At 42.8% G+C, this 19,338-nt stretch overlaps 1 long non-coding RNA gene and 1 pseudogene across 1 annotated transcript; both read left to right on the forward strand.

The window, feature by feature from the left end:
• The first annotated feature begins 3,341 nt into the window (after positions 1 to 3,341).
• On the forward strand, positions 3,342 to 4,245 carry LOC122941485. The gene is made up of 3 exons (XR_006390460.1): positions 3,342 to 3,375; positions 3,931 to 4,065; positions 4,195 to 4,245. It is a non-coding gene; the product is annotated as an uncharacterized LOC122941485 (long non-coding RNA).
• Positions 4,246 to 4,465: 220 nt separating this feature from the next.
• The window catches only part of LOC122941946, a 119,370-nt pseudogene continuing 104,497 nt past the window's right edge, over positions 4,466 to 19,338 (forward strand).

A 19,338-nucleotide genomic window follows, 5' to 3' on the forward strand; every position in this document is an offset into this window, starting at 1 on the left:
TCCATATCTTGCAGATTTGTGGCTTGTGTACCACAAAAGGGATATGGTTGAGGCCCTACCGTCAGTGCGGTCCATCAGGTGACATTCATTTCCATCATTGGAAATGTCACTTCCATTATTTTAATTATTGTTCTCTTTCTATAATGGACAGTTTTGTGATTATTGTAATTTATTTTGTGTCATTAAATTATAAAAAATACATAAAATACATAATACATGGGAAAAATACTACTGATCTTCTAGCCATAGAAAATACTCCAGTTACTAGCATTGAGCTCTACGGCTCAGTGGTTAGCGCCTTTGACTTCAAAGTTGTAAGTTTGACACCATTGGTGCCAAATAACACCCTGTGTTAAGCACATCCACTTTTATCAGTGTGAACTTAACTGTATTTTTTGTTGGGAAAGCTAGTAACCCTAGTTGTAGCTCCCAGTACCATACAAGATCTGCTACTGGCTGTGGCTCCTGGTATCTCCTGGGTTTGTGTTCCTGCTTCTTATCTGTCCTCCATGTTTAGTCCCTGTTCCACAATTACAAATTCAGCTCTGGTACTTTACATCTACAGACTTTGCTGTGCTGAGGTTTCTGGCAACTTCCTGGATGGCCTGGTGATGTCACTTCCTGTCCCGCTCTCCCACTCCATGTTTCAGCTGTCTCTGCTGCATCCACCTAAGAATGCACATTCTCATACCTCCCAACTTTTGAAAAAAGGAAGAGGGACAGTAAATTTTTTCCACACTAGGCCATTCCTCTAACTTCGCCCAAAACATAACTATACACCTAATCTCACCCAGTCCCCTAAATGCCCTCACATAGTAATTGTTCCCCCTTTATACCACCATACAGTAGTTATGCCAGCATTGTGCCTCCTTAACAGTACTTATGCCTAGATATGTGCCCCCTCATAGTAAATCGACTGAACTCCACGGCATTTCCAAAATCGAATGTGTGTTTTATTCACCAAGTGACAGCGATGTTTCGGTCCGCTCAATGGAACCTTACTCAAGTAGTGATGAGTTATGTAGTTATGACAGATATGTGCCCCCTCACAGTAGCGATGCCCAGATATGTGACCCTCACAGTGGTTATGCCAGCATTGTGCCTCCTTCACAGTACTTATGGCTAGATATGTGTACCCTCATAGTATTTATGACAGATATGTGCCCCCTCACAGTAGTATGCCCAAATATGTGCCCCTCACAGTGGTTATGCTAGCATTGTGCTTCCTTCACAGTAGTGATGCCCAGTTATGTGACCCCTCACAGTAGCAATGCCAAAATATGTGCCCCCTCACAGTAGTATGCCCAGCTGTGTTTCCCAGCAGCAGCAGGACACACGGAGCTCCCGGTCAGCTCGCCCCCTGCCCAGACCTGCAGTGTGGAGCACAGACAGGGGGAGGAATGATGGAGCAGAGAGCAGACGGGCGATTCTCTGCTTCATCATTACAGGCAGGGACAGCTGCCAGAAAGTGGGACATACCTCCCCTGGGACCGCAGGACAGCCATCCAGGACTGTCCTTCAGGATCCAGGACGGTTGGGAGGTATGCATTCTTTTGGTATTTAAGATGAAACCCGTAAAACTGTCAGAATTTATTTTGTTTTTCAATTCCACCCCATTGGAATGTTTTTCTACTTCCCGCTACATCCTATGCAATATTAAATGGTGGCGTTGGAAAGTACAACTTGTCCCACAAAAACAAGCCCTCATTAAAGAGAATAGATCCCAGTTCTCACTACCATAAAATGAAATTTTACTGGATCCGCGCCGCAGGAAATTCCTTAGAGAAATAGAGTGGAAAAGTGTGTTCTTCTCAACACAAGCTGCACAGCCCAAGGCTTGTCCTCTTTTGGCCTCCACTCGCTTTCCTTTTTCTCTTAACGTGCACCAGTCATCCATTTCCTTGGTCTTAATCCTCCCCCGATGTATCTCGGTCAGAAAGACGCAATATAGTGATGTACCAACTACAGGGATACAAGACACTATTTACTTACAGGATTACAACTTGTAAGTAGTACACAAAAATGCAAAAGGTCTCCTTCAAAATCGCCTGACCCGGGTTTCGCACCACTTGGGAAGGAAACATACAAGCAATAATTAAGGGAGCGAGCTAATGTCTCCCACCCCATGCATGAAGCTGTTTTAGAGCTGGAGAGCTCCTTCAGTGATAGACTGCTGCATCCTACGTGCACGAAGGAACGTTATCGGAAGTCCTTCCTCCCAGCAGCGGTAAGGATTTATAACCACCACTGTTCTCAAAAACGCAGTAGTGAATTTTTTAGGTAAATTCTGTGTTATGTTTTTCTTGTATTTTTACTATTTAATTTCTAATTACTCTTATTTTTGCTCCTGTTGTGAATGTGATTGCTGCTGTTATGCCAAAAATTCCCCACTGAGGGACAATAAAGGGATTTTCTTCTTCTATTATTCGCCTCTACTCTTTTCATACTCATGTCATTAAAAACATATAAGGTCATTTATCAAACTAGTGTAAAGTAGAACTGGCTTAGCTGCCCATAACAACCAATCAGATTCCACCTTTCATTTTTGATAGCTCCTTTGGAAAATGGAAGGTGGAGTCTGATTGGTTGCTATGGGCAGCTAAGCCAGTTCTACTTTACACCAGTTTGATAAATGACCCCAATAATACATATAAAAATACAAAACTATGACATACATATGTGTTACTATATCACAAGTGGTTATCACGTGAATAATCTTATGTTGTCATTATAAAACTACGTTAAAATCTTAATTGATCTATCTTCTAGGTCACATGGCTACTACTGGAGTTTTACCATGACGTATAGTTGTGACGAGATCTTTAGCCAGTCTGGTTTTAAACCCTTGTTCCGTTTATCTTGTAACCACATAACTCTTCTGACCAATACCAGTTGGAACTTAAGTTGGTTTTCCATTTTAAAAATCAACTACTGAAGCTATTAATCGATGTCTCGCGTGACTTTGCGAATAATGTACTTCAGCTCATCGGAGCCTATACATTTTTATGCTGTAAAGAGGGGGATCTCCGTACAGTATCATTCCGAAGTTTTGAGCGAATTGACTTCGGATGTAGCGTCCAAAGCTCACTTAGCTCATCACTAGCATGGAGCCTGACTCCTCCCACACATGGTCACATGGTCATGACATCATCATAGGTCCTTCCTTTACCTCCTCCAACACAGACTGGAGCCTGACTCCTCCCACACACAATCACATGGTCATGACATCATCATAGGTCCTTTACCTCCTCCAACAACACAGCCTGGAGGACTCCTCCCACAAATGGTCACATGGTCATGACATCATGAAAGGTCCTTTAGCCCACTAGTCCTCCTCCTCCCCCAAACATGTAGTGTCCAGCAGTGGAGGTGGAGGTATGTGTACAGTCACCGCCATTGTCTGTCAGGATTACTAATGTAAAGAAGTCATTAACCCCTTCACTACCAGCTCTCTCCCTTGGATCCCTTCTCCCTCTGGGTCACACACTGCCCTTCAGTTCATTCCTCAGTGATGGAGCAGTGGTGTCCTGTATACACAGTGACCACTACCAGCTTTACTCACTGGATATTGCCGCTGATGTTTACTCCGTAAAATCTTTATATTATTAAATAGCTCTGAGACGATCTGCATTTAAGGGTAAATCCTTAGATCCCAACTTATAGGACGAGGGTAGTCTGAGCTCTGGATTTATGAAGTCACCTACCAGATTATAGCTTTATACTGACATCATAGCTGCTTCCTGTAATTGTCTATGGCATCATGTGAAGGGGGACATGCTTTGTCCTGAAACCTGAAGGATCTGCCTTCACTAGATATTCAGCATCTACACTTTATTACCTCCTCCGACGTCTCCTCTTATTATCTCCAGCAATTGTATTTTACATGGGATTTTGCAGGATTTTACATCGTCTCATCTTCTCTCCATTCAGGTTCCTACAATATAGGATCCGCTCAGTTGATATCTTCTATATAAGGTCCTGTCAAGGATGGAGAAAGACAGGGACAAGATGGTGGAGAGTATAATAAATCTCACCCTAGAGATCCTCTTCCGGCTTACTGGAGAGGTGAGAGATTCTGATGATGTCACATTACATCATCTTATCTATGTTACTAACAGATGGACATGACTGGAGAGGAGAGGGACTCTGCAGATGTATGGAGTGACATCTATTACCGTGTCTCTTCATATCCAGGACTACACAGTAGTGAAGAAGACCTCTAGTGAGCACTGTCAGGCCCCCGTGTTGAAGGATGGGGAAGAACCCTGAGCCCAATCGCAGGGCCTCCACCTCACCCCCTGATACATGAGGAAATCAATAGGGAGAAGGTCCTAGAACTCACCAACAAGATGATTGAGCTGCTGACTGGAGAGGTGACACTGCTGGGACATTATACAGGAACGCTATGAAGGGATCTGGGTGATGACTGTATCATTGTGTTGTCAGGTTCCCATAAGGTGTCAGGATGTCACCGTCTATTTCTCCATGGAGGAGTGGGAGTATTTAGAAGGACACAAAGATCTGTACAAGGACGTCATGATGGAGGATCCCCGGCCCCACACATCACCAGGTAAGACATGACTAAATACACACGTCCTCTCATTATTTATATGTAAGGGATGAATTCAGTCACTGGATGTCTTTTCTACAGTTAAGGAAGAGAGGAGAACACCGGAGAGATGTCCCAGTCCTCTTCTTCCACAGGATGGTTCAGAAGAACATTACAATGTCCCACAGGATGATCAGGTAGACGGTGATATGGTCTCATGAAATGTTTCCTATGATCTGTAGAAGGCTGAGAAGATCTTGTGTTCAGTCTTGTTTTATCCACCAGTATTGTATGTTTTATCCTTGTGCAATGAGAAAGGTGGAGATAGCAAAATTACAGCTGACCATAGACATTACATGTTGTCTGGATATTCTCACAGTTTTCTGGTTATGGAGACTGCTGTTCGGAATAAGTAACCGACAGGTTGGATTTATACAGGAGACCTGCAGCTATTTGTGTCAGATAATTAAAAGAAGTGGACATGGATCCACTGTGTCTATTAAGCAGATTTGACTTGAGTATACTCCTAAGGGCTTTATACATTGCTTTCCCAAAATAAAAGTCCCCACCAAAAATAAGCCTTTAGCTTTGATCACGGCACACATTTGCTGTTGCATTGTTTCGATAAGCTTCTGCAATGTCACAATATTTATTTCCAGTGTTGCATTAATTTTTCACCAAGATCTTGCATTGATGATGGTAGAGTCTGACTGCTGCGCAAAGCCTTCTCCAGCACATCCCAAAGATTCTGAATAAGGTTAAGGTCTGGACTCTGTGATGGCCAATCCATGTGTGAAAATGTGTCCCATGCTCCCTGAACCATTCTCTCACAATTTGAGCCCGATAAATCCTGGCATTGTCATCTTGGAATATGCCTGTGCCATCAGGGAAGAAAAAAATCCATTGATAGAATAACCTGGTCATTCAGTATGTTCAGGTAGTCAGCTGACCTCATTCTTGGAGCACATACTGTTGCTGAACCTAGACCTGACCAACTGCAGCAATCCCAGATCATAGCACTGCCCCCACAGGCTTGTACAGTAGGCACGAGGCATGATGGGTGCATCACTTCATCTGCCTCTCTTCTTACCCTGATGCGCCCATCACTCTAGAACAGGGTAAATCTTGACTCATCAGACTACATGACCTTCTTTCATTGCTCCAGAGTCCAATCTTTATGCTCCCTAGCAAATTGAAGCCTTTTTTACTGGTTTGCTTCACTGATTAGTGATTTTCTTACGGATACACAGCTGTTCAGTCCCAATCCCTTGAGTTCCCTTCGCATTGTGTGTGTCGAAATGCTCTTACTTCCACTATTAAACATAGCCCTGAGATCTACTGTTTTTCTTTGATTTGATTTCACCAAACGTTTAAGTGATTTTTTTCCTGCCACATTTCTTCCTCAAATAAGATGGGTCCCCACTATTCTTCCAGTTTTTAATAATGCGTTGGACAGTTCTTAACCCAATTTTGGTAGTTTCTGCAATCTCCTTAGATGTTTTCTCGCCTTGATGCATGCCAATGATTTGACCCTTCTCAAACAGACTAACATATTTTCCACGACCACGAGATGTGTCTTTCGACATGGTTGTTTAAGAAATGAGAAGCAACTCATTGCACCAGTTGGGGTTTAATAACTTGTTGCCAGCTGAAAGATAATCGCCCATGCAGTAATTATCCAATAGGAGGCTCATAACTATTTGCTTAGTTAAATCCAGGTGGTGACTTTTTTTTGGACAGGCAGTGTATAAGTGGCCTCCTGATCATTACCGTTTAACCCCTGTACAGGAATGTGGACTGTACTTCATGAAAACCACTAGGCCTCTGCCTCTTGAAGTAGTATTTGTACAAAAGGCAGCTAACTCACTGGGGTCAAGAGAAATCTGTGCTGGGCACCAAGAGATCAAACAGAACCAAAGGCAAGTAGAGGCCAAGGCCAGGGCAGGCAGAGTACGTTTAATTGAATAAACAGTCTCATGTCAGGGTGGGCATCTCAGGGTCAGAATGGAGAACAGATCAGGTCAGACATCGAAAGGTGAAATGCAGAAGTCAGTGCACAGAACATGCTAACGGCACAGCCTGTGTGGGAGGTCAGAGTTATTCCAGCAGGTGGGACCACCGGGCAAGGAGAAAGGGACGTCAGTGGGACCAGACTACTGGAGGCCTGAATCTATGGAGTGGGCGTGCTCACCAGCAGTAGAGGAGCAGCTGCAGGCATGGACCACCGCCTTAACAGATAACTGCTTTCATTTCATCACTTGTTGTCATTCTAATTACTGATCTTTCTGGTCATACAAAACCTTCCACACGACTTCTCCAACCTTCTGATGACCTTTACAATATTTATTTCACAGCTCATGAATCCGCGTAAAGATCTGAACATTATATATGTTACTGAGACAGATGTGATGGATGATGAGCAGAGTATAGAGGATATTCCTATAGATAACCGCCCAGGTGAGTAGTAAAAACTAAATAAAGCAGAGAAGACTCACAGATTCTGCTCCTTCACTGGATACTGATTCCTTATTCCATTGTCAGGTACTGGTGGAAGTTTGGGGAGCACATACTTTCTGACAGGTTCCCTTTACTAGCACACAATTCTTCGCACTACATGGGGTCCTACAGTATTGATCAGTAGTTTGGGTTTATCACCTATTCTTCTAACTTCTATAAACCCTTTTTCAGCAGTACTTAGAGCAGGGTTTCTCAACTCCGGTCCTCTGGACCCACCTACCCGTCAGGATGTGAGATTATCCCACAGAACAAATACCTGTGGTAAGTCCTGATGCATATCACCTTTTCAATACTAAGGAAATCCTGAAAATATGACTGGTAGGTGGGCCCTAAAGACTAGAGTTGAGAAACCCTGACTTAGAGGATTCATTTACACTTCTGAATTTTTGGGAATCAGGACGAGCCTTATTTCAGAGCCATCACCGGAGCAGGGTAAACTGGGGGAATAGAAAGATCCAACACTTATCATTAGCAGCTGCTTGTCTGTCAGTAAAGATATCACAATGTTATGGAGTAAGGAAATAATCCACAGGACACAATCCCCAGTGGTCAGTGACAGCTTGCTGTGGTGTTCTGCTAACTCCCTCCTTCAACACTATCCCCCACTTTTTCTCAGTACTCCCAATCTGACTATATGGGCCCCAAAATACCTGATGGTGGCTGTCTAATGATCCCCTTGTAAGCACTTCAGGGAGCAAATTGTGAGCATAGTCATGGTATGACATGACAGCATATAGAATTATTGTATGTGCGGAGCGGTTTTATATGTGTGCAGTTCTGTGTGCAGTTCAGTTTGCTGTATTTTGCCGTTACTGAAATCTTAGAGAAAAATTTGAAACCCAGAAGTGTCCTCGTTCTGTCACCCAAACAAGGAGTGGGAAATATATCAGTCACCTATAGGCTACATCAAGTAGTCCAAAAAATAATTATTCTCTAATGTCTGATTCACACAAATGTGATCAGCATGGGACATTTATGATAATCAGTTCGTATCTGAAACATCATGTGAGCAAAGTACAAAAGAGCCACAATCAAATACTAATTGACTGCTTCATAAATCTCTGTGGTATACTCATTTTGGGTCATGAGAGCCGTGGTCGGCCTGTGAAATGCGGTCGACATGTGGCACATGTTTCCCTGGCCGAACAGTTTTGTGAGAATAAGCCATAACTGTTGCCTTTAAGAATGAGCTAACCGATTCATAACAAACTGGGTTTGCTATGAATTTCACAAAAATTTGAGATGCCTGTGCAGAACAAGCAGAACGTCATTCTATGTTCAGCTATTAATGAGGGTGGATGCAGTGTCCGACAGAAAACGATCATCACAAGCAAGCATCTCTTCTAGTGTAACAGGGACAGTGTAGGGGAAAAAAATAGAAAGAAATAATTGAGGGTCTTCGATGAGGGAATGAAAGTTTGAGGGGCTTAGGCACAGTGCTTAATAATACAGCTGCTGCAGATCCTCATTCTTGCGGTTATGCGCTACAAAACTAGCCAGAACAGAGAGACTGTTTATTTTCCCCCTAAAACCTCAAGTTTTTACATATTATTACCAGCATAACCGCTGCTGAGCAACTGCACATTTTTTCCCGAGTGCATTATTGGATGGAGGGGGTTGTTGATCCAGGAAGTTATTCTGATTGCCTGACTGGATTTGAGAAGGAATTTGTTCCCCCAAGGAAAATTGGCCTTTACCTCACAGAGGTTTTTTTGCCTTCATCTGGATCAACTTTCTAGATAAAAGGCTGCACTGGATAGACAGATGTCTTTTTTCGGCCTTATAAACTGTGTTACTATTATATCTCTCCAGTGTGATTAAACATTGTATTATAGCAAAGGCATTTGTGGCAATAACACCATAGACACAAATACTATCACCTTTCCTGCATCGTTATATTGTTTGTGTGTGTGGGGGGGGAATAATCGTATTACACGTTTGCAACGTGTTTTATATTAGAGAAGGGTCTTTTCTTAAACTGCATTTTTGAGAGCAAATAACACAGTAGTCAAATCTTACACCAGCCTTTTTCTGCATCGTTATATTGGTGTGTGTGTGTGTGTGTGTGTGTGTGTGTGTGTGCGGGGTATAGTGTGTTCTATAGTGGAAAAAGGTATTTTCTGAAACTGCGTTTTTGAACTCAAATAGCAATAATAGGCAGAAATCTTTCCAGCGCCAATACTGCATTTGTCCCAAAGTAAATTGTCAATAGCAGTATTCACTGTGTTTGTAGAATGGTAAGGACATTTAATTGCACCTCTGTCTTTAAGTTACAGAAAACTTGATGCTATTTTAATATAACTGTTCCACAGCCACAGTTTTACCTGGTTTCGGAAAGACGCTACATTATCATTGAGAAGAAAGAGGATGAAATTGTGGACTGGATGGCTCACTCCTCCTCTCACTCACAGCAGGTGTCTGGAACCATGCTGTGGAGCAAGGGGTGGTAGCATTCGTCCTGCTCCTCCTCTTTGCAGCCCCAGAGAAGGCTTTCAGTGGAGGCCTCTCTGTTTTCACTGCTCCTTCCTAGTGGGGTGCCTTCTTTTTTTCCCAAGAAGAGGCAACAGAACCCCACCACTCACTCTTCCATACAGTCATGAGAGTCTCCTTGTTTTCAGATTTGTGCGAGATCAGTTTAGGGGAAAGCTGGGGACTCCATGCTTAGCTGTGGTGGTAATAGTGGCACCCGTAGCCATTGTATTGCCATCGGACGCTGTGGTAGTGATGGTGGCACTCTGGGCAAGTACATAGCAGGGAGTTTGATCAAGGAGCCCACCATGATATACCACAGTCTGATAAAAGTGTCAGGGATTGCATGAAGAAAGAAGGTGGAAGCAGCACTCCATACATGTACAACTTATGTTCAAGTGCAAGCTCTGCAAGAGTAAAATAAGCCATGGGCGGGCATACACAAACATAGGCACCAGAGCTCTACTGAATCACGTGAAGTGGCATCACCCATTCCAGTGGGAAAGCAAAGGTGGCCACCAGGTACTGCAACAAGAGTGTACTCCTTCTCCCAGTCTCCATTAAGGCAACCGGGCTGCATTCACGGGCTGTATAGTGTCTTTGTCACCCCTTCATGCTTATCCCACTCAAACTCCTCCTCACCGTCTCCATCATCATCAACCGATAATGGAAGGTGTGGCTAGCAATCAACTTTTCATGCTTAGCAATCCAATGGTAAGCTAGCAGGAAGATAGCCGGCATTATTTCTCCCAAAAATCAATCCCTGCATTGAACTCATGTGGCGGACAACGTGAGCCATTGCCAGTGATTCTTGCTGTGCGGCAAAGTTCACGCCATAGCAGACAACTGGAGCAGCTCTTACAGACAGAGACAGTACATGTCTTTCATGGCCCACTGGGTTAATGTGGCAAGGCAGCACCTTAGCAACAATCTCCACATTTGTGTCGGGCTAGCTCTTACACCAGACACTTAACTGCCTCCTCCTGCTCCTCCCACTGGCTGTCTCCCCGCCAACTCTAACTGGGTAAGATGGTCAGCAACAATGACTGTAACATTGTGGCCACCCCTGAACCTGGGGAAAATAACACATTCTCCCTGCATGCTGCATGTCATTAACCTAGTCGTGCAACGGCTTCTGAACAAGTACACTGGCTTATAGGGTTGCACCGGGTATCAAACTATCGATACCCAATGCATTTTTGTAGAAAAAAATATATAAGGCTGGCACTCAAATATGTGAAATCAATAGAAGTGGCTATTTATTAAATAAAAACACAATTCAATACACAATGAATTAATAAAATTAGTTAAACAACATATAAAATGCACAATGTAAAATACACAATATAAAAAGACCGCAAAGTAGATGCGCATACACTGTGGACTACAATCTTGGGGGTATTCTCAGATATCCCCTAAGAAACTCAAGGTGTGTCTGTTGAGAAATAAATAGTGGTTTCTATCAAATATTATCCTCCTTGGAATGATCTTCTAATTGAAATGCAAACTGTTCCAGGGGCGGCACTATGGCCGGATGAAAAATAACCGTCAAGGAAGATGTCCCGAATGATGTGGATATACCACACAATGAACCTCGGACTGCAGGTGGGGAGTAAAGCGGGGACCGGTTTATCTTACCCTTTTGTTCGGGTCCGGTAGCTGGAAAGTCTTTTCCTCCTGCCGCTACTCACCACGGTGCGCCGGCTTCTGCTCGCGCTGTTCGGCGTCCTCGTTCGAGATTAGCGTATCACGTGAGGGTTATCTCGCGGGACTTGCCTGTTTGGTGATTCAGTTTGCTTTCTCCTCCGGCTGATTTCAAATCAAATTTCTATGGAGCGCTCCAACATCCAAGAGGTTTAAAAACTTGCTCGGTAACTCCGGATCATTCTTTATAGGGGTGAACTCGCTATGCATTTTTGTACCTGGATCGATATGATACCAGGATTTGCTATTTTCCAATACTAGGCTGCACTACGCAACCTAGTATCGGTTATAAAACATGTAACGCGCCTCCCTCAGCGCGCACCATGTTCTTCTGAGCAGGCAGTGGAGAAGGAGAGAGTCCCTCCCCACCGTGACGCTGCTGCCGCTGCCACCAATGGAAAGAGAGGGAAGGGACTGTGAAGCTGCCGCTGCCACAAATGCATATAATTAACATAATTATTACACTTAGGGGGAGGCCACTGCACGACCAATGCATATGATTAACCCTTAAATACAAATGTATGCTGCGGGTGCCGGCCGTCTCACATACCTGGCACCCGGCCTCTATGACAGTATTATAATCATGTTAATTATATCAATTGGTGGCGCAGTGCAAACCCCCCCCCCCCCCCAGTATTATATTCATTGGTGGCAGTGGCCACAGGCTTCCCCCCCCCTCCTCATTGCTAGATTCATTGCCGGCAGTGGCAGCATCTGATCGAGCCCCAGCCGTGAAATGACAGGGCTCCGGTCAGTTACCATGGAGGTCAGGATGCTACTGAAGCCATGGCTGCCATGGTAAGCTCCCTGCTGCTGTGTGTACAAAGCACAGAGACAGTGTTAAGTCGTACTCACCCTAATGGATCTCTATTAGGGTGTATAGGAAAAGGGATTAAAAGATCCCAGGTTCTAGCCCTTAAGGGGGCTAATAGTTATAAAAAAGTAAACAAAATAAAAAGTAAAAAAAACAAAACAAAATATTTACATTTTAAATCACCCCCTTTACCATTTTTACATATCAAAATATATAAACAATAAAAAAATAAGCATATTAGGTATCGCTGCATCTGGAAAAGTCCGAACTATTAAAAACATTTTCCTATGTGGTGAACACCGTAACAAAAAGAAATTGGCTCAATCTCTATTGTAGGTCATCCCCGATGTGTTGGATAGGTTGGAGGTCACGATTCTGTGCAGTGTGGGGTTTCGCTCTGGTAGATAGAGTAAGCAGGCGCAGTACAGAGTCAAAATGCAAGTTCTTAACTCAAAACGTCAGTGTTTATTCACACTTGAGGCAATTGCACAAAACAGCACGTAACTTTGCAGTCTTGGTGTTAATTCACACACAATGGAAAGTTCATACAACACAAGTCAGCTTGCTGGCAGTTATGCCTCCAGTAGTCCACAGCAGGCTTTAGGGGGCCTGTTTCCCTAGGCGTGCGGCTCTCAGCCCTCCAGCACAGCACAAAGTCTCAGATTCCAAAAACAGAGACATCTCTGCTGAGCCCAGCTGCCTATTTAAGGACAGACAGGTGCTGCCAAAACCCGGCCTAAACCATGGGGAGTAGTCACCCACCCAGAACTTTGACTACTCCCAGTAAGAGCTATGCCGGATCAGCTATTTCCAGCCATACTAGCTAGCAAGGTATCAATTAGCAACTGCTGCTGACACAGAAAACTGGCTCTTACTCTACCGAGGCCAGGAACCTCAGTGACACATATCTATCAACTACGATGATTCCTTGTACCTTCCTACAGCAGCTAGTCAAGTTATTCCAAACCATACTCACCCAACCATGCCGTGATGGGCCTTGCTTAGTGTGCTGGGGCATAGTCATGCTGAAAAAGAAAAGGGTGTTTCCCAAACAGTTTCTCTAAAGCTGGAAGCATACAGTTGTCCAAAATAACATAGCCAAATTCACACTGCTCAATGTGATTACTGTCCTAAAATGTAATCAACTCAGCGTGTCTAGGTGTGGTTCTTCGATTTCTATGACAGATCTTTTATATTCATCCTCCTTCTACACTTCTGCTGCTTATTGAAGTTCTACAAGGTTGTAGGAGACAACCTGATAAAAGCTCTATCTTCCCCCATGTGTCTCCCTTCCAGATCTATAAACATACAGAAGCTATAGCAGATAGTGTAATAAGCCAGGGGTCAGTAAGATGTTTCCCTTTAATACGCTCACAATATCTTAAAGAAGCCATTAGGATAAAACCCTGGGTCATGTGAGTACTTGGTGTGCAGCATATTGGACTATATTGTGAATTTGGACTATTTTGCTTTGGACATTTTTTTTATGACATTTTAGTTAACTAATTTTCCAAAATGTCTTGGTATGCTGAAGGATTAAGATTTCCCTTCACTTTGTACATGACCTTACTGTTCCTCTCCTCTGCCCTGTTTTGTGCTGAAATGTATGTAGCCGTCAGTTGGTGAGATGGACACTGCCTAATAGCACTGACTCACAGGCCCCTTCATGATTCTCCACTGAGCATTTCACTAGAAAACAGTGGTGTTAGACACATAGAAACATGAACTTATGAAAATGCTTCAAGACTGGAAAATACAAGAGAACAGGCTGGTGACCTATCATCATGATCTACTGGTCCTGGCTACTGTTAGATTGTGATCTGTTTTCCCACCACTGTCAGTTAAAAATTTTTATTTTGCTCCATGCCTTGAAATTTGTATGGAATTTATGTATAGAAATGTTATAAAATATTAATATAATGTTAAGGTTATACTATTTAAAAATAATAAAATCCGTTTTAATTTTGGCAGATGACTATACCAGGAGCTTGGAGGAACATTTAATATCTTCAGATTTTAAGGCAGATGATCATGGTATCAAGCAAGATACATATAAAGAGCATGCCATTATCCCAGATGTAGGCTCCATCAGACACACCAAATATCTATCATCTGATGCTTCGGATCAGGTCCAGTGTTCTAATTTATCAGAAACTGTTATTCAAAATAAAAGTTATGGAAGGAGTGTTCAATTTCAAAGAACTTACACAGGGGAGAAGGCTTTTTCATGTTCACAATGTGGACAATATTATAGTGATAAATCAGCTCTTGTTACGCATCAGAGAATTCATATGGAGGAGAAGCCTTTTTCATGTTCAGAATGTGACAAATGTTTTAACTATAAATCACAACTTATTATACATGAGAGAATTCACACAGGGGAGAAGCCTTTTTCATGCTCAGAATGTGGCAAACATTTTAACTCTAAATCACATGTTATTATACATAAGAGAATTCACACAGGGGAGAAGCCATATTCCTGTTCAGAATGTGGAAAACGTTTTAACCGTAAATCAAGTCTTGTTAAACATGAGAGAATTCACACATGGGAGAAGCCATATACATGTTCAGAATGTGGAAAATCTTTTTCAGATAAATCACATCTTGACAAACAAGCAAATTCACACAGGGGAGAAGCCATATTCATGTTCAGAATGTAAAAAAAGTTTTAACCGTAAATCACATCTTGTTACACATCAGAGAATTCACACAGGGGAGAAGCCATTTTCATGTTCAGATTGTGAAAAACGTTTTAGCCATAAATCCGATCTTATTATACATGGGAGAACTCACACAGGGGAGAAGCCATTTTTATGTTCAGAATGTGGGAAATGCTTTACAGATAAATCACATCTTGTTAAACATGAGAGAACTCACACAGGAGAGAAGCCATATTCATGTTCAGAATGTGAAAAACGTTTTAACCATAAATCACATCTTGTTACACATCAGAGAATTCACACAGGGGAGAAGCCATATTCATGCTCACAATGTGGAAAATGTTTTAACCGTAAATCACATCTTGTTACACATAAGAGAATTCACACAGGAGAGAAGCCAATTTCATGTTGAAAATTTAATAAATCTTTCACCCAGAAGGCAAGCCTTGTTGCATATCATAGAGGACACACACACAGGGGAGAAGTATTTTTGGTGCCCAAGAGTATGAGAAATTTTTTACTCAGAAATCAGTTCATGTTAATCATCAAATAATTCAGAGGAGAAGCCACTTTGATATGCGGTATTTGGAAAGTATTTTAACCAAAAGTCAGTTCTAATTGCACATTTAAGAACTTACACAGAAAAATATTTTCACGCCCAGAATGTGGGAAATGTTTTATCCACAAATCACATTAAACATTACCGTATTTTTCTCCCCATAAGACGCACTTTTTCTCCCCCCAAAATGGGGGGAAAATGCCCCTGCGTCTTATGGGGCGAATGCTGACAGTTTTACATCGCAGGCTGCGATGTATGAGCGAGTGGGGATGGACTGGGAGGAGCTGGGGGCCGGCAATAGCGTCGAGGCGGTGCAGTCACTGTACTATAGCCCTGCCGCTCCAGTGCTGCACTATTCAAATATAAAATGTCTTATTCAATTAAAAGTGATTACACATGCCCCCTGACTCCTATTATTATCGTACATCCTAACAGCTTCAGTAGAATGCAGGCAGGCTGGGCGGGCGGCAGCATAACTCCCTGATGTCACGTGCCTGCGCCGCCTACTTTATAAATGAAGCAGGCGGTGCAGGCAAGTGACGCCAGTGAATGACGCGCCGGCCGCCCGGCCTGCCTGTCTGGGTTGTACAGAAGCTGTTAGGATGTACGGTACTATTAGGAGTGAGGTAGCATGTGTAATCACTTTTAATTGAATAAGACATTTTATATTTGTATACTGGAAAGGCGGGGAAGGGGATCTGTGGATGACAGTTTTATGGGTAACATCCGTGGATGGCACAGTTAAGAGGTGGGGGGTCTGTGGATGGCACTGTTATGGGATGGGGGGTCTGTGGATGGCACATACAGTACAGACCAAAAGTTTGGACACACCTTCTCATTCAAAGAGTTTTCTTTATTTTCATGACTATGAAGGCATCAAAACTATGAATTAACACATGTGGAATTATATACATAACAAAAAAGTGTGAAACAACTGAAAATATGTCATATTCTAGGTTCTTCAAAGTAGCCACCTTTTGCTTTGATTACTGCTTTGCACACTCTTGGCATTCTCTTGATGAGCTTCAAGAGGTAGTCACCTGAAATGGTCTTCCAACAGTCTTGAAGGAGTTCCCAGAGATGCTTAGCACTTGTTGGCACTTTTGCCTTCACTCTGCGGTCCAGCTCACCCCAAACCATCTTGATTGGGTTCAGGTCCGGTGACTGTGGAGGCCAGGTCATCTGGCGCAGCACCCCATCACTCTCCTTCATGGTCAAATAGCCCTTACTTTCAAAGTTTTCCCAATTTTTCGGACTGACTGACCTTCATTTCTTAAAGTAATGATGGCCACTCGTTTTTCTTTACTTAGCTGCTTTTTTCTTGCCATAATACAAATTCTAACAGTCTATTCAGTAGGACTATCAGCAGTGTATCCACCTGACTTCTCAACGCAACTGATGGTCCCAATCCCATTTATAAGGCAAGAAATCCCACTTATTAAACCTGACAGGGCACACCTGTGAAGTGAAAATCATTTCAGGTGACTACCTCTTGAAGCTCATTAAGAGAATGCCAAGAGTGTGCAAAGCAGTAATCAAAGCAGAACCTAGAATATGACATATTGTCAGTTGTTTCACACTTTTTTGTTATGTATATAATTCCACATGTGTTAATTCATAGTTTTGATGCCTTTAGTGTGAATCTACAATTTTCATAGTCATGAAAATAAAGAAAACTCTTTGAATGAGAAGGTGTGTCCAAACTTTTGGTCTGTACTGTATATAACAGTGCCACCCACAGATCCCCCATAACAGTGCTAACCACAGATCCCCCCTCTAACAGTGCCATCCACAGATCCCCCATAACAGTGCCAGTCACAGATCCCCCTGTAACAGTGCAAGCCACAGATCCCCCATAACAGTGCAAGCCACAGATCCCCCATAACAGTGTCCGCCACAGATCCCCCCATAACAGTGTTCGTCATCCACAGATCCCCCATAACAGTGTCCATCATCCACAGATCCCCCCAATAACAGTGTCCGTCATCCACAGATCCCCCATAACAGTGTCCGTCATCCACAGATCCCTCCATAACAGTGTCCGTCATCCACAGATCCCCCCATAACAGTGTCCGTCATCCATAGATCCCCTATAACAGTGTCCGTCATCCACAGATCCCCCCATAACAGTGTCCGTCATCCACAGATCCCCCCATAACAGTGTCCTTCACAGATCCCCAGTAATAGTGCCATCCACAGACCACCATTAGTTCCAAACCCACAAAAAGCACACCTTTTGGTTAAAAATACTTTTTTTCTTATTTTCCTCCTCAAAAACCTAGGTGCGTCTTATGGGGAGGTGCGTCTTATAGGGCGAAAAATACGGTAATCCCTTAAGGACCAAACTTGTTTTGACCTTAAGGAGCAAGCTATATTTTAGTAATCTAGTATGTCTGAATATATCCAGAGATAATTCTGTGTTGTGTATCTAAGTAATTGTTATATATTTTTTTATCACATTTAGTACTTCATTTTGATGGCAAAAATTATGTTTCTGTGGTTTGTATTTTCAGAATAAAATCTCAAATATTGACATAAAATTGTTTCTTTCAATGTTAACTCAATATGCTATATACACACATATACTACTCACAAAAAGTTAGTGATATTTGGCTTTCGAGTGAAATTTATGGAAAATGTAAAAATTTCACGTTCCAGTGATATTATATCATGAAAGTCGGGCATTTAAGTAGAAGCAGCAATGGTAATTTCCTAACCTCAAACAATTTATTGAAACAAAAGCCAACAACAGTGGTGGCTATACTGCCACAAAAATGTCAATATGTCAATAACTTGTCATGTGGCCTTGAGCATCAATTACAGCTGGACAACGATGCCTCATGCTGTTCACAAGTCGACTTATTGTCTGCTGAGGCATGGCATCCCACTCTTCTTGAAGGGAGGCCCTCGGGTCATTGAGGTTCGGGGGTACAGAGATGCGAGTCTCTACATGGCAACAAAGCTGATCCTATAGATTTTCAATGGGATTCAGGTCTGGAGAAAGTGCAAGCCACTCCATTTGAGGTACCCCAGTCTCCAGCAGCCATTCCCTAATGATGCGACCTCGATGAGCTAGAGCATTGTCGTCCATGAAGATGAAATTAGGCCTGTGTTGTCTATGCAGAGGCACAATGACTGAATTAATGATATTATTCAAGTAGTATAGGCTTGTCACTGCACCATTCACAAAGTGTAGGGCAGCTGTATTGACTAGACACACCTGCCCACACTGTAACACCACCACCAAAGGTTCTTTTGGTGACAACAGTGGCTGATGCATAGCGCTCTCCTTGACATCTCCAACATGGTTGGTCATCATTTCTGCTCAGCATGAATCGACTTTCATCAGTGAATAGCACTAAGGCCCACTGGTCCCTCGTCCAGAGTAGATGTTCCCTGGCCCATCAAGAAGATGACGCCTGTGTCTGGTGGTTTCGTCAGGTACCCTTGCAGGTCACCTAGCACAGACCATGTTAATGTAAATTATTTCAAATGGTCTGATATGACACTTAGGTGCCTCTCACCTCCCTTAAATGTGCCTGGAGTTGTGTGGCATTCATCATCCGGTTCCACAGGGCATTGTTCACAATGAAGCATTCATCAGTGTGGGATGTGGCCAAAGGATTTCCACTTCTATTCCTTTCTGTGACTCTTTAAGTCTCTCTGTATCTCTGTTGCAACCTGCTGATGACACTGTGTGATACTCTAAGCTCAGTGGCCACTTCAGTCTGAGAACATCCTGCTTGAAGCCTTGCAATGGCGAGGTACCGCTGATCAATTGTTAGGTGTTGTATTGGTCTCATGATGTCAAAATGTGAACAACATGATAAGGAGGACTGTTTAAATACCATTTCTAATTGAACCAGAAAATTTATTGGGTGATTCATGGATTAAACACCTGTTGCGAATTTTGCCATTAAGCTCCTTGTTAGAGAACACCAAGTTACGTAAATAGTACTGAAATGTTTAACAGTTGGACATGTGCATTCAAAACTTTAGAGAAGGTCACATTAAGTTCACCTGTAAAGGTTAGAGTGCATTTTAGGTCCATCCTGAAATTTCACCC

This window comes from Bufo gargarizans, chromosome 6 (assembly GCF_014858855.1).
Source record: "Bufo gargarizans isolate SCDJY-AF-19 chromosome 6, ASM1485885v1, whole genome shotgun sequence".
Lineage (NCBI taxonomy): Eukaryota > Metazoa > Chordata > Amphibia > Anura > Bufonidae > Bufo > Bufo gargarizans.